The sequence below is a fragment of the Rattus norvegicus genome, chromosome 3 (genome assembly GCF_021556685.1).
Source record: "Rattus norvegicus strain SHRSP/BbbUtx chromosome 3, alternate assembly SHRSP_T2T, whole genome shotgun sequence".
Taxonomy (NCBI): domain Eukaryota; kingdom Metazoa; phylum Chordata; class Mammalia; order Rodentia; family Muridae; genus Rattus; species Rattus norvegicus.
This window is the reverse complement of record NC_141536.1, coordinates 145,130,824-145,146,036: the sequence shown is the minus strand read 5'-3', so window position 1 is coordinate 145,146,036 and position 15,213 is coordinate 145,130,824. Positions and strand designations below refer to the sequence as shown.

Genomic DNA, 15,213 nt, shown 5'->3' with positions numbered 1-15,213 from the left:
GTGAGAGCTGGAGCCACACAGAGGATTCACTGTTGAGCAGTCAGGTCCTGGTGACACTGTCTATGCCTCTGGATCCAGGAGAGCCTGGATCTCACAAAGCAGGTCACCCTCCCCCTAAAGGCAGGTATGGGTTCCTGTCACTTGAGCTACAGAGATCCTGAGTGAGTAAAAATTAAATTAGAGCCCACCCCTCGCTTCACATCAGAGGACGTTACTATGAATGGCTTAGTGGCCGTCCATCCAGACCCAGACATGTCCCTAACCAAGGGAATGAATATATACATTTTTCTATTAAAAAAAAAATCAGTGGGTTGGGGATTTAGCTCAGTGGTAGAGCGCTTGCCTAGCAAGCGCAAGGCCCTGGGTTCAGTCCCCAGCTCCGAAAAAAAGAAAAAAGAAAAAAAAATCAGTGGATATCTAAGTAGGTTCCTCCTCTCCTAGCATTCAGATAAGACTCCAAATCTAAGGATCCTTCAACAGTGCATCATTTAAACACATTTTTTTTTCCCAGAACAAGGTCTCACTGTGTAGCTCTGGCTGTCCTGGAACTTACTATATAGACCAGGTTGGCCTTGGTTTTGAACTAACAGAGACCAGTGCACCATTTTTAAAACTACATTTGTTTATTTGTGTGTCCTGTGTGTACGTGTGTGTGCTCTGTGTGTGTGCTATGCTCTCTATCTCTCTGTCTGTATCTGTCTCTCTGTGTGTGCTACGTTCTCTCTCTCTCTCTCTCTCTCTCTCTCTCTCCCTCTCTCTGTGTGTGTGTGTGTGTGTGTGTGTGTGTGTGTGCTGTGTTCTCGCTCTCTGTGTGCTGTGCTCTCCCTATCTGTCTCTCTGTATGTCTCTGTATGTGTTTGTTGTGTTCTCTGTCTCTCTGTCTCTGTCTCCTCTCTCGCTCTCTGTGTCTCTCTGTGTCTCTGCCCCCCCCTGTGTGTGTGTGTGTGTGTGTGTGTGTGTGTGTGTGTGCTGTGCTCTCCCTGTCTCTCTGTCTGTCTCTGTCTCTCTGTGTGTGCTACGTTCTCTCTCTCTCTCTCTCTCTCTCTCTCTCTCTCTCTCTGTATGCTGTGCTCTCCCTATCTCTCTGTCTCTCTGTCTGTCTCTGTATGTTCGTTGTGTTCTCTTTGTCTCTCTGTCTCTGTCTCCTCTCTCGCTCTCTGTGTCTCTCTGTGTCTCTGCCCCCCCTGTGTGTGTGTGTGTGTGTGTGCTGTGCTCTCCCTGTCTCTCTGTCTGTCTCTGTCTCTGTATGCGTGTGTTGTGTTCTCAATGTCGCTCTGTCTCTGTCTCCTCTCTCTCTCTCTGTGTCTCTGCCCCCCCCTCTCTCTCTCTCTGTGTGTGTGTGTGTGTGTGTGTGTGTGTGTGTGTGTGTGTGTGTGTGTAGGTAAGAGGACAATTTGTAACAGTCGGCTATCTCATCTCCATCCATCATGTGGGTCCTAAGGATTGAACCCAGGCAGCCAGTCTTGGTGGCAAGTACCTTTACCCACTTAGCCATCTTGACAGCCCCCAACGCTTAACCTCCTGTTTTTTTTTAATCTCCCATTTTTCCTTTGACGATGTGCCGCGGACATGTTTCCATGTCAACAAGGACAGATCTACAGTGCTGTCTCCACAGTACAGAGAATGCTGTCAGCTGCTGGACGGACTGTATTTAACCATCTCTCACAGACAGATAATTGGGTAATTTCTAATTTATCACCATCATCAAGGGCGGCTCGGTGAGGCTGCTGGTGAAATAAGTACCTGTGTCTGCATGAGTCGGATTATTCATGACGGAGAGCTCCAAGACTTGGAGAGTTTGGCTTCCTCAGCTGGAGTCTCTCTGCTAGAGATTTAAGGTTCTGAGCATCCAGAAGGCACAGCCTGTCTTTCCAGGCAGGGTTAGTGGAGGCTCGAGGGCCAACATCTCTCCAACAGCAGCCTCTCTCTCTGGGGATGGTGTTGACTGGTGAGGCGGGTTAGTAGGTCAAGGGGAATGGCTAAGGTTTGGGGTGGGGTTGCTGTGATTGGTGGGGGGAGGCTTTGTTGGTCCTGTGCACAGAGCTAAGCTGTCCTCCTTGGGTGTCATCTCCATGACTAAGGAAACTGGCAACCTGAGGAGGCTGGCAGGATGTGACGTTACACAGTAGCACTGAACACCTGCGGTGTCACGCTGGTATTATTCTAGCTCTGCCCAGGTCAATTCTCTGATGCTATCCATCTCTTTGTTTTGCAGAAAACAGTCCCAGAGAAGATGAGTGACTTGCCCAAGGTCACACAGTCAAGAAGGAATAGAAATGAGGCCCAGCCCGATCTGATTTCCCAATCCCTTAGGTCCGCATGCACCAGGGAAAGCACTGGGAACAGCTCTATAAATTCACGAGTCTGATGAAAATGGCCTCATGTTACCCATGCTGGCTTATAACCTCTTTTTTTTTTAAAACTCCACACTATGAAGTTCTTTCTGCAACAGTAAATTTAGATCCCGGCCCCATTTCTAACAGGCGCGGCAGGCACCACTGTACAGCTGCAGCAAACAGATTTAACTAGTCCCCTGGAGATGGACAAGTGGCTTGTTCCCAATTGCCCTGCTATTACCAGCGACACTACCCCGAGCGCTGATCTGTGTCCTGTTAGGCAGTCCTGTGTCACAGTGTGGCCCCGGGCTGTTAGTCTACTTCACTGCACTGGTCCCATCTCCTCTCCCTCTGTTTATGTGGGTGGTTGTGTAATACCAGTCCTTCCTCAAGCCTGGGTGCTCTGGGAGGGGTATAAATGAGTCTGACTGCTCTCAATAAACCTCCTTGGAATGTATGGATGCCTCTGGGGCTGGTGCCCAGAGAGAATGGGGCTGCCAGCTTTGGGCCTTGGAGAGGCTTCTGAATACCATGTTCTAGGGCTGTCCCCAGCACCAGCTGTGCATACTGCTCTGTCTGAGTGCAGTCCTAGCCAAGAGCAGCTCAGGCTCTGTGGGGTCCTCAGCACCAGGTCCAGTCTGTTTGTTTATTATTCCCAGGAGTGGGGTTTCTCTGCCACTCCACCAACAGAGCCCGTGGAGTCTCGCCCTAGTCACTTCTCTCCTGATTTCAGAGCCATCGCCTGCCCAGCTAACTCCATAGGGCTGCTCTGTGCTTGACAAAATAACAGGTTCATTGCATAGCAGGCTTGCAGGAAGTGAGTTTAGAGTGGTGGTTCTCAACCTGTGGGCCAAAACCCCTCTTGGGGTCACACATCAGATATCCTGTCTATCATATTCATATTATGATTCCTAACAGTAACAAAATTACAGCTATAGGGTAGCAATGCTATAGTTTTATGGTTGGGGTCACCACACCATGAGGAGCTGTATTAAAGGGTCACAGCGTTAGGAAGGTTGAGAACCACTGCCTTGGATGTTGGATTTGAGCCTGCTTTCTCTGAGTGACCTATTTTTTACCTTGAATGAGCTTGAGTCTTCCACAGCCCCTCCCCAGCAGTCCCCTGCAATGTCTGGCTCCTGTCTGGAGCATTTGTCAGGGTCCTACCCCTCCCAGCTGCTCGTGACTCCAGATACTTGCCTACCTCCCCGCACCTCAACCATGCAAGAGACACAGACACAGCAGAGACAGACAGAGGGCTCCCGACCTTCTGGGGTAGCTTCCGAGCTCAAGCTTCCCTCATTGCGCTGGAGGCTTGAGCTCCTGTCTGGTTTCTCGCCTTACCTCTAAGCATATGCCAAGCAACTTTATCTTCTGAGCCTGACTTTCCCCTTCCCTACAAAGGGTAAAATAAGGAAGTCTGTGAAGAGTTGATGTAGTAAAAGAAAAAAGGTTACATGCTAGGCTGGGGTGCAGTTTAGTTTGGTGATAGAGCACCTGCCCACCACATACAAGCTTCTGGGTTCCAGCCAGCAAAATTAAATAATAATTAAATAAGACAGGTAGGATGGCACTCAACTGTAATCCCAGCACCTGGAGGCAGAAGCAGGAGGTTCTTGAGTTTCAGGCTGGTCTGATCTTGAGTTCTAGGTCAGGCTGGAGTACATAGAGAGATCTTGTCTCAAATAAGTAAATGAATGAAATACATACATACATTCGTGCATACATACATTCATACATACATACACATACATACATGCACACACATACACACATACATTCATACATACATACACACATACACACATTCATACATTCATACATACATACACACATACATACATGCATTCGTGCATGCATACATTCATACATACACACACATATATACATTCGTACATAAATACATACACACATACATACACACATACATACATTCATACATACACACACATATATACATTCATACATACATACACATACATGCATACATACACACAAATACATACATTCATACATACACACATTCATACATACATACATACATTCATGCATACATACATTCATACATACATACATATATACATTCATAAATACATACACACATACATACACACATACATACATTCATACATACACACACATTCATACATTCATACATACACACATACATACATTCATACATACACACATACATACATTCATACATATATACATACACATTCATACATACATACACACACATACATACATACACACATATATAATATTAAAACAAAAATAGGAAAATCCTTAGTAAGGAGCCTGACAATTGATTAATAAATGGTAACTGTTACTGTTAGAGCTGGATTTTTGGGAGGATGCGTGTGTCATTTACTGTCACATGAGGAACGTACACAAGACAAAAGTTGAGTGTGCTAAGTGACGAGCAGCCAGGGCTGTACCCCGCCCCCAGGCCAGCAAACAGAGTTTACTGCCCTACAAGCCCCTTGTGTCTTCCAGCTCACTGGTCCTCTTTGACACAGACAGTGGATGTTTTTCCCAGGCTTTGGTGATGCTGTTACTATTGTCAGTAAGTGGACAAGACTCAATCAATCCATTGATCAGTGCTCGTGGCTGGCTCTCTGACCTCAATTCCCTGGGGACCCTGTCCTCCCAGCCGCCTCTGCCCAGGCACAGAGGCTCCCTCAGAGCTTCCCTGTTCCTTAAATAAGCAGCTTGTTAACGAAATTGCAACAGTAACACCTCCCTCGCGCCACCCCGGCCTCCATCTTTCCACGTGATCCTGACGGCTGCTCCCTGCCGGTGCCAAGGAATCCCTTCTCCGTCACTGGGCCACACACAAGGGGGCTGTGAGCGATGGCAGCTGTGCCTCCAGAATCTGCCCTAGGGCGGCGGAGGCCTCAGAGCGGTGCTCATCAGCAGGAGAGGCTAAGCCCTCTGTGAGCCTCGGGGAGTTGAAACGAGAGGCTGAAGAGTGCCAAGCATTCACCAAATGCCAGGCACGTAGTAACTGCTCAAGAAATACCCACTGCCTCACAGGCTGGCCCTGCGACACACACTGTCCCCAGAGAGACCCCGGGCCTGCCTTGGGCAAACCCAGTATGTTTGTCAAAGGCACTCCCTGCTCTCAGACCACCATGTTCCCATCGATTTTGTGGTGACAACTTCCCAGCCAAATGCAGCAGGTGTCTTTGGTCGCCAGGCTGACCGGGGCCAGGCTGGGGGAACCGAGTTGGGGGTAGGTACTAATTAAGGGGGGCAAGACTGGCAATGAACAAATGTGCAGCATCTGGTTCTCAAAGACGTCCATTATTGACAGCGAACTTCTCGGGTTTTTATATTATCCTCGGTATTTGCATATTATGCACATTTACCAGTCTTTCCTCCCCTTCTTATAAGCATCTCTTCAGGGAAGCTGGCAGCTGTTGGCAAGTGGAGGGGTTGGAAGCAAAGGGGGCTGGCACCACGCTGAGGGCCATTATAGCAGCTCTCTGGGACCCCAGAAAGCTGATGGTTTCCTGGGTCCTGCTGGAGTCTGGTGAGACATCTTGAGGGATTCCCACATTCCCCAATCCCCTTCCTTGATCCCAGCCCCTGGGAAACAGGGAACTCAAGAAAGCAGATCTTCAACCCAGGCTGAATGAGCTGGGGGCTCTTGGGTTTCCTCACTCATGAACTAGACCTGTTATACCGGCCGGACCTTGGGGTGGGGAGAGACTGTGTGAGAACAGGGAGGTAAGTGAGCCAGGTGCTGTGGTTAGCGCCATGTGGGCCTGAGGAAGCTGTCCCTGCTCTGAGGGAAGGACGACGGAAGAACCAGGCTTTGTGAAGACAGTGTGGGTGTGGAGGGACAGTCAGAGATAAGGCTGAGCCCAGTACCTCATTGTGTGAGTTTAGGCAGGTGGAGCAGGTGGAGGAAGAATGTGTTCTTGTGGGCCCTGTCACGTCACAGCCTGTAGCGAGCTCCCCTGCTCCCCTCCACCTCCTGCGCCCATGCTGGGCACCTACCCCAGCCCTGGGTGTGGCATTTGAAATGTGTGGTGCTGGGTTTGCCGATGACGTCCATCCTTGGCAAGGGCTTCCCCTCACTGAGGCAGGGCCCTGGGAAACATCTTTACCATGCCCACCTCCAGAGTTGTCGGGAGGATGGGGTATACCCAGTTGGTTAAACTGTGATTGTGCCCAGACAGGGACACTCTTATGGAGGTCCTCTGCCAGCGTGTGGGTGCTGGCAGTGGGATAGCTGGGCATTTCCTGAAACTGGCAAGCACAGCGTTGGGTGAGGTGCCCAAGCTTGTGGCTGTACTTACCAACCAGGGAGACGCGTGCACAGGAAAAATGGTAGCCGGCAAGTATGCTGCAGATGACACCTCGGAAGCGGGTGTGGGACTGAGGACTGCGACACACATCCCTCCAGCACGCTGCCGTCAGAGGTATGGGTTGGGCCCTGGTCACACAGTGGGGCCAAGCAGAGGGTGGTGGCACCAGTGTCTGCAGGACACAGGAGGAACATTGATTAGCCAGAAATGAGTGCCACACCCTGAGACCTTCAGGCTAGCCTAGGGAGAGGGCAAGTCGGCATAGTTGTCATAGAAACCCAAGTGTTTGTGTAACACTGTATTTTCCAGAGAACCCTGGCACCCCAGCTCCTGGGAAGCCCACGTTGTTTTTAGAGGTAGATTTGCATGTCATGCATATTTACAATGCCTTTCCCACCACCCACAGGATCCCTGCTACAGCCAGCAGTGGGGAAGCTTTGGTTCCCCAGTTCTTCCTCAGCTTGCTCCTCCCTCTTGCCCTTCCCCACTTCCCTACTTCTCATGGGAAGTCAGGAGAGGGGCCAAAGTCACAGCACCGGAATTCAAATCTCAGCCTGGCCCCTCACTCGCTGCGGATAACGGGCAGGTAACTTCCTCTCTGAGAGCTTCAGTTTTTCTTCTTGCTAAGAGTACTCTTCTGCGGCCTGCTGGGAGGTCTGAGAAGACAAGGCAGGAAGGATGCTGGCATAAGGTACTGCCTTGAAAACCCTGGGAGGTGTCCCTCTCCTGTCTCAGCAGCCTGAGTGCCTCCCTGGGAGAGCGGAGGGATGCCAGGCATCTCCAGTCAGCTTGCCTGAGCAGTGCCCGTTCCCCTAACACTTGCTGCCTAGACATTTGTAAACGGGAAGTAAGCTTTCTTTCTTTCTTTTTTTTTTTTCTTCTTTTTTCTTTTTTTCAGAGCTGGGGACCGAACCCAGGGCCTTGCGCTTGCTAGGCAAGCGCTCTACCACTGAGCTAAATCCCCAACCCCGGGAAGTAAGCTTTCCATTGCACACCTACCCAGGAGGCCTCAGAGGACGCCCTTCTGCCCTCCCATTCTAAAGGTCACAAAACTGAGACTGAGAAACCAAGGCACCATTGGCACAAGGGCCAGAATCTGAGCAGCTAGACTAGGGTTTGAACTTAGTCCCTTCACAGAGTCCTGGGAGGAGACAAAGGGATCAGTTCACCACAAGAAGAAGCAGGAAGGGGCAGGCAGAGGTTGGAAGTTCACAGTCTTCATTTGTTATCCCTAGGCCTGAGGATACTCTCCTAAACTCCCTGCCACCTCCCCAGGGTCCGCCTAGAAACGGCGCCTCCCACATACCAGCTCCCACACTGCCACGTGTGCAACAGACTTTCCTCCTTCTCAACGTAAGAAACTGAGGCACACAGCATGGCACGGCAGGAGGAAGACTCCAGGTCTGTGTGTCTCCAAATCTCCTCAGAACCCTGATACTCCTTTGATGAGGAAGCACACACTGATCTCCGATGAGGCCCAGGCAGCACCTCTAACCTCGTTCTAGGACAACGCAGCCCATCTCCCCATGGAAGAGCATCCCCCGCCAAGCAAAACACACACAGGACCAGCAAAGGTTTGGGTAGCAGGAAAGATAACATGGAACTCAGTGAAATGGCACGCACTCAGTGTGCATGGAAGCCCTGTGTGCATCGCGCGGTATAGGGATCACTGCACTCAGTGCTTCAGCTTGGGAAGATGCCGTTCCCACCGACTTATCACTCGGAGCCAAATCCTCCCAGCATATGGCTGAAGGAATAGGCAACAACAGAGGGAAGCATCCTGACTTGGAGGGTTCTAAGTCCCCTTGAAGTCCCCAAGTTTGCCTCCTGAGGGAAGGCTGCAAGTCCCCCACCCCTCATTCTTCCCTTCTCTAAGATGGGTAGCAGGCCCTAGGCCCCTGCTGGCTGTGACACCGTTTAAGCCCCGAACTTCCAACACAGGCAATCTGCATATAACGCAAAGACAAAGAAGGTCTCATGCGCCCAGCGTCACAGACATAGACTGTCACAGGTGGCTTTGACTCTGTAGGGATAGAAAGGAGAGTCAAGTCCAGTGGAGGCTGCCACAGGCTCTGGTGGGGATGAGAGCTGAGGGTGGGAGGAAGCAGTTTCTGGGGCAGTAAAGAGGCTCTGAAATGGACCACAGTAATGGACACACAGCTCTGTGGATGAGCTAAAGGCCACCCAACAGGACACTTTTATGAGCGAATCATAGGGCACATGAGTTTATGGCTCACTTGGCAAAACCATCCCGACCCTCTGAAAATAACACCACAGAACTTCCCGGTGGCCATCTGTAATCTGGGAGCCTCTTGCCCCCTTGGGGAAAACCCACAAATGTACTCTCAAGAAGTCCTCTGCCCCAGAGGTCTCTGTGCTTTTGGAAAGCCACCAGACCCCTAACTGGTTCCCACTGGTCCCAGGACCTCTTGGCTATCTCCTTCTCACTGCTGGATACACTGTCTGCCCCTAGGCTTCATGTCTAGCCTCACGGACACTGCTGCTCCCTCCAACTGGGATGCAACCAGATTAAAGCATCCTCACCTCACCCACAGTGCAGCACTCATTGTGGAACTTGACACCCAGTAGGCCCTTTACCAACTGAGTGTCAAATAAGAATTACAAATCCTAGTGTGCGGAGTTGGTTCCAGATCAGGGCTGCACTCCCCTCTAACCATGTGATCCTCAGAAGACCAAATAACTACAGTGAGTCTCAATTCCTACCCCGGAGGGAGCATGGAATTAACGGGAATCATGGCGGTGGTGAGTTCTTGATGAAGCGTTTCTCCCTAGCTGTTTCCACATAAGCCCATCTTTCCAGCTACCAAGCTCTGGGCTCATTCCTGACACCTTTCTCTTCTCATATCCAGGCTAAGCTGCGGCCCTGGGCTCACTGCCATGTGGCAGGAAGCTGTACAGCCACAGGTTCGGTTACCACAAGCTCTGACCTGGGTTCCTCATTTTTTTTCTTTTTAAAATTCTTGCTCCCAGACACAGAAACCAGAGAGCTGTCAAGTGAGAATTCATGTCAGCTCTTACCCTCCTCAGCTCTAAAATCTCCAGGGCCCCACTTCACCTCACATACAAGCACACAAGCCTTCAGCCACCACAGGCAGCCCTGCTCAGTTCGAGCATCCCCTCCCCGTTGCTTCCCTGTGCACCAGGCCCACTGACCTTCACGTTCTTGCTTGACATACAGGCATGCGCTTGCCTTGGGGCCTTTGCTCTTCCTTTGCCCTGCACGTTAGTGGTCCAGATGTCCTCAAGCCTTCTCCTCTCGCCTCCTTCACAACCTTTCTGGCACTGACAGCTTGACTGGATGAGAGGGCCAGGCCTCCCTGCACACTGGTCAATGGCTGTCAGGATAGCCCCGCAGTGAGGAGTTTTAACTAAACAGCAGAGGCTCAACATAAAACTTCAGGCTCTCGGTTGCTGAGTGGCCCTGGGCAATCTTCTTCATATTTTGGTTTTGCTTTGACCCAAGGTCTTGCTGTGTAACTCTGACTGGCCTGGAACTTGCCATGTAGACCAGGTTGGCTTTGAACTCAAAATGATCAGATTGCCTCTGCCTCCCTAGTGTTATGTTGAAAGGTGTGGCCTGCCCACTTTTCTGGGCAAATTTCTTAACTTCTCTGCTGATATCTAAGATATCAGTGACTTTGAGTGACTCGAAGTCCCCACCCAGGTTCAGCAGAATACAGGGTGCTGTTATTTTCTGGCCGTTCCCCTGAACGTCCTTAGTATCTAAGTTTTATCACCCAGGCTTGTGGCTTGCCCTTCTCTGCAGTGTCATCACCAAAGGGGCCTTGCAGCTTGTTGGCTCCTCCCACAAGACACCCCCCCCCCCCATCTCAGAGTTCTCACCAGGTCCCACACCCAGTACAGCTGGCATTTGAAGTTGATTAGCAAAGGTTAATTATTAGCAATTATTTCCTATGGTAAGTGGATATTTACTGACCCCCTGACAGGTTCTGGGTTTCTCCTGCTTCCCTCACACAGGCATTTCTCTCCAGCCGACCTCACACCTCAGAGACCCTATGGCAACTGTGGCCTGCCCTGCTTCCATCTCGAATCCTGTGTGAGTCACAAGCCCAGACTGCCATCCTCTAACCTGGTCATCTTCTTGGGCTACCACCAAGTGACCAGGGGCTCTTGTGCCCCTTTTCCTCACCTTTCATGTTCTACATAAAAATTCTGCCCATGTCTTGAAGACACATCTTTCAAATGATCCCGACCCCTAGAGCCATCTTGCAGGCTCACCTCTGCTCCAAGCACTGCTCCCTCCTGCTGCCCCGCTGCCTCCCGCACCCACTTCTGTGGAAGGATTCTTTTAAGACCTTGATTGGAATGAGGCATGTGCCACAGCTGGGAGGTCGAGTTCTTGGCAGCTCCAGGTCACGGGGACAAGGGCATTCCGACAGACTCGGCCAGCCTTCCTCCAAAGCTGTTGGTCTTACCCTCCCATGCAGTTAAAGTAGTGTTTGTTGTCCAAAAAATTCAATTTGCAAAACAGACTTACACTGGAGCTTTTAGCTCAATAAACTTGAAATGGGAACGTGGTTTCTAAAAGCAGCCCAGACAGCTCCTCCTGTCCCAGGCACTCTGCTGGCCTGGCCTGCCTCCGAAAGACACTCCCTCCGTCCTCAGGTCTTCTCACTCAATGCCAAGGCGGTGACTTTCTGGCCTGCACGGCTCAGTGGCATGCACACGGACCTCCCAAATCCCTCAACCCAAAGCCTAGGTTCCTCAGCCTGTTCCACCAAGCCCCTCTCCCAGCTGCCTCCTAGCCTCACCTCAGGCTCCTCAGGACACATTCAAATACCCAAACGTGCCCCACCAGCTTCTTGCAATTCACTTCTCCCCATGATGTCACCAATCATGGGATTCCCTGAAGCAGAAATACAGGCACCATTCCAACTCCCTCCTGCCCATTTCCTCACAAAGCCTGCTTCCTGCCTCTGTCCCATATCTTCCAGACTACGACCATCTCTCCTATTCCTACCATGTATCTCCCTCAGAGCACTGGAACACAAGCCATTTGGCTACCATTCACCACCAAGATACCTGCTCCTAGTCTACTGGTCCATACTGGCTGTCCCTAAATCCTCATAGCCCATTCTCTATGCCACCATTATAACTAAAGTCTCCTTCACAGGTCATTATGACATGAAAACTGACACGGACCTCATTCTTGGTCTCACGATTCTCACTCAGGAGCTGGACTGTGAGGAAGGAAACCTGTGTAGCCGCAGGGCTGAACGAGGCAAACATAAGAAGGAGGCCTATGTTACAGGATGGAGGTGGGACCCAACCAGGCAGAGGGCAGGATGGAAGGGTCCACTGTGGCTGACTCCAAAGGTACCCAGAGGACCAAGTGAGGCATGGGACCTTCTCAAGCATGAACTCTGGAGTCTGTGATCAGATCCAGTTCCACTTGGTAGCCACTGATGGTGGAGGGGTGGTGACCTCAGTGTTCCCTCTGTGAAATGGGAATGTCTCTCACTCAGGTCTGATGTGAGAGTCACAGCCCCTGCGTAGCCATCTTTCCCAGCACCGTGGCTGCTTTGGCCTCCCCCTCTTCCAGGGGAGGCATCCAGAGACCCCTTAGTAAACCCTCAAACCTCAGGGAGTACTGAGAGCATGCTTGGTCCTATTCACACATCACCGGTAAAGCTTTGCTTAAAAGTAGGCAGAGCAGGAATTAAAAACAATAACTAATAATAAAGTAGAATTATAACAATACACTGTAATAAAAGGTATGCAAATGCACCCTCTCCCTCTCTCAAAATATCTTATTGTACTGAAGGTCTTGACAATCTCAGCACACAAGCAGTGTGGCTAGGAGGGTGAAGAACTGTGAACACCCACCAGGCAGCTGGCAGCCAGGGGAACGCTTTGCCCAGAGGAGGCGCCACAGGGCCTTAGCTGTTAACTCCATGTTCACTGGCTGGTGGGGCTTGATTGTGTCGGTAGGATGCAGCGGACTGGCTAGAGCCTAGGACTGGGAAGAGAGGCCAGCTTCAGCTCTAAATTCTGTCTAGCCCTTCCTTGCCTCCTGCCCTGAGCCAGTCTTACCTGCTGTGGCCAGAGTCCCAGATCCATGCTCAGTAGCCATGAGACCCAACTGCCACTCCTGATTTGAAGAAGAGGAAGCAGTTGCCCCAAGCTGGAAATGGGAGCTAGAGCCAGGTGGGGAGGCTCCCCTCTGAGTGGCTGATCTGAATACCTGTCACCTCTCACAGCTACAGAACAAGGCCTGTCAGCAGTCACAGCATATCTTGCTTGACATGTTACTCCTCTTCCAGAGGCCCCTGCTTCTTCCTCTACCCGTCACAGCTCTGAAGGCTGCTGGTCACCCATTCTGCAGCGGAGGGCACTGTGTGACCTCAGGTTTACATGGTAAGTGAATGCCTGGGCAGAGGCAAACTCCCGTGAGTCACAATTGGGCCCGAGGATTCTCCCCAGAGTTAGAAGTGTCCCCTGTGATCAAATTCCCACATCCCATGGTTGCACAATGTCCAAGCGTGAAGGATGATGTATGTAACAGAACTACTCTGACCCACGCTGTCCACACGGGGCCACAGCTTGATGGCTTGCAGAACCAAATCAATAAAGTCTGACAACAGTGCACGGCTTGTGCCTACTCTCCTGCTGGCTCGGGACTGGGTGGTCTTTGGCACCACAGCCTCAGACCCCATTTCCAGGGTGCTCGAAATTTGCTAAACGTTGCTAGAAAGCCACACTACGAACCACTGGCTGGCTGGCTTTCAACTCCAAGGCTAAGCCACACCCTCTACTTAGCTGCTTGTCTACAGCCCAAGGTCACTCAAGAAGCAGCTGGCAGCCTCCTGCCCTGGGGCCAGGTGTGGACAAGAGCCAGAGGTGCTTGACTCTGTTCTCACGCAACAGTGTGGTGAGGGTGCACCTTACACTGATGTTCAAGACAATCGCAGGATCTGGAGGGGCCGCGGAAGGCCGCAGAGCGCAAGCCCACTGCTCAGGCACCCCGACCTTTCACACCCAGCACTTTATGCATTCTCATCTGTGTTTTGCCTCACAGCCACCCCACCCCTTGGAAGCCTCATCCAAGTCTTCAGGACTTTGGCGCAAATACAGAGAACACAGTGCCCTGCACACAAACATTTGGGCTCCTACTCCGTACGTGGCCCCAAACTGGGCCACAATGAGGACAAGATGAGTCAGGCAGTGTCCCTGGAACACCCAATCCTATGGGGGTGGCAGATATGTAAACACATCACAGTCCACAGTGATGGGCAGAAACCCAGGGTGGTGGGAGCCAGCAGCCAGCTTGGGGGTGGGACTGGGCCCAGGAAGAGCCACAAAAAGACACCAGGTAGAAACAAACAGGGACAATGAACGCCACATTTGGGAGCTGTATACAAAGTGGGGTGACAGCCTGTAGACTTCAGGGAAGGAGGGGGACAGGCGTGGAACTCAATCTTCCTTGGAGGCAGTGGGGACCCAAGCACTTGGTGGGTTTTCTGTGGAAAATAAGCAACCCACCACTCAGTGGGGCAGACTGGAGGTGGTGGTGAGACCAGGCAGAAAGCAATGAAGGTGCTCTCTCTATCTGGGGTTTGAGGCAGGACCACTGAGCTCTAGAAGCCAACGAAGTGGGCGGAGTCTAGAATGCAGACTCCTGAGTCCCTCGGATCCCCAGTTCTCAGACTTGGGGGTGTGTGTTCTAATCCTGCCAGAAGCAGGAGGCTCAGAAGTTTAAGGTAATTCTCAGCTTCACGTCGAAATGAAGGCAGCCTAGGATACACGAGACTGTTTCAAAAACGAACAGCTAGGTGGTGGTGTCCAGTGCACAGCAGGCAGATCTCAGAGTTTAGGGCTAGCCTGGTCTACGGAGTGAGTTCCAGGACAGCCAGTGCTACACAGAGAAACACTGTCTCAAAAAAAAAAAAAAACCTAAATAAATAAATAGAAAAACAACAACAACAAAAAAAAAAACAAAACAAAAACCAAAAAAACAAAACAAAACAAAACAAAAAAAAAAAAAAAACTAGGGAGATGATTTAGGACCATGGTAAAGGACCATGTAAAAGCTAGGCATTACCTTGTATGTCTGTAACCTCAGAGAGCGCGCGCTCTCTCTCTCTCTCTCTCTCTTTCTCTCTCTCTCTCTCTCTCTCTCTCTCTCTCTCTGTGTGTGTGTGTGTGTGTGTGTCAGAGACAGAGGGAGGGGTGTGTGGTCTGTGTACTGGCATAGCACTGGCACTCACTGGCCAGCTAGTCTAGCTCAGTGACAGACCCTGAAGGAAAGGAGAGTCATTGAGGGAGACATCTTACATCAACCCCTGGCCTTCACACATTCTGGTACACACGCACACACTTAAAAAAAAACAAAACTACAGAAACCATTCAGACTCCAGTTGTAGTGGCCCACAGGGGAAGGAGGCAGTAGGGAACAGCCTCTGGCCCTCAGTTCTGATGAGAAGGGGATAAGGGTCATGGAGCCCCTGACTTTCAGCTATAACATGGTCAAGCGCACCCTTCTTTAGGGGCCAATGGCAAACATCCCGGGCTCACAG

At 51.0% G+C, this 15,213-nt stretch overlaps 1 protein-coding gene across 5 annotated transcripts in view; it reads right to left on the bottom strand.

Annotated features, from left to right (window-relative positions):
* Dlgap4 (DLG associated protein 4) overlaps positions 1-15,213 on the bottom strand; it is a 147,826-nt gene that overhangs the window by 89,730 nt on the left and 42,883 nt on the right. For all 5 annotated transcript variants that reach the window (XR_015682152.1, XM_087650118.1, XM_087650108.1 and 2 more), the window contains 1 exon segment: positions 6,647-6,827. The gene's annotated coding sequence lies outside the window, so the exon portion shown is untranslated.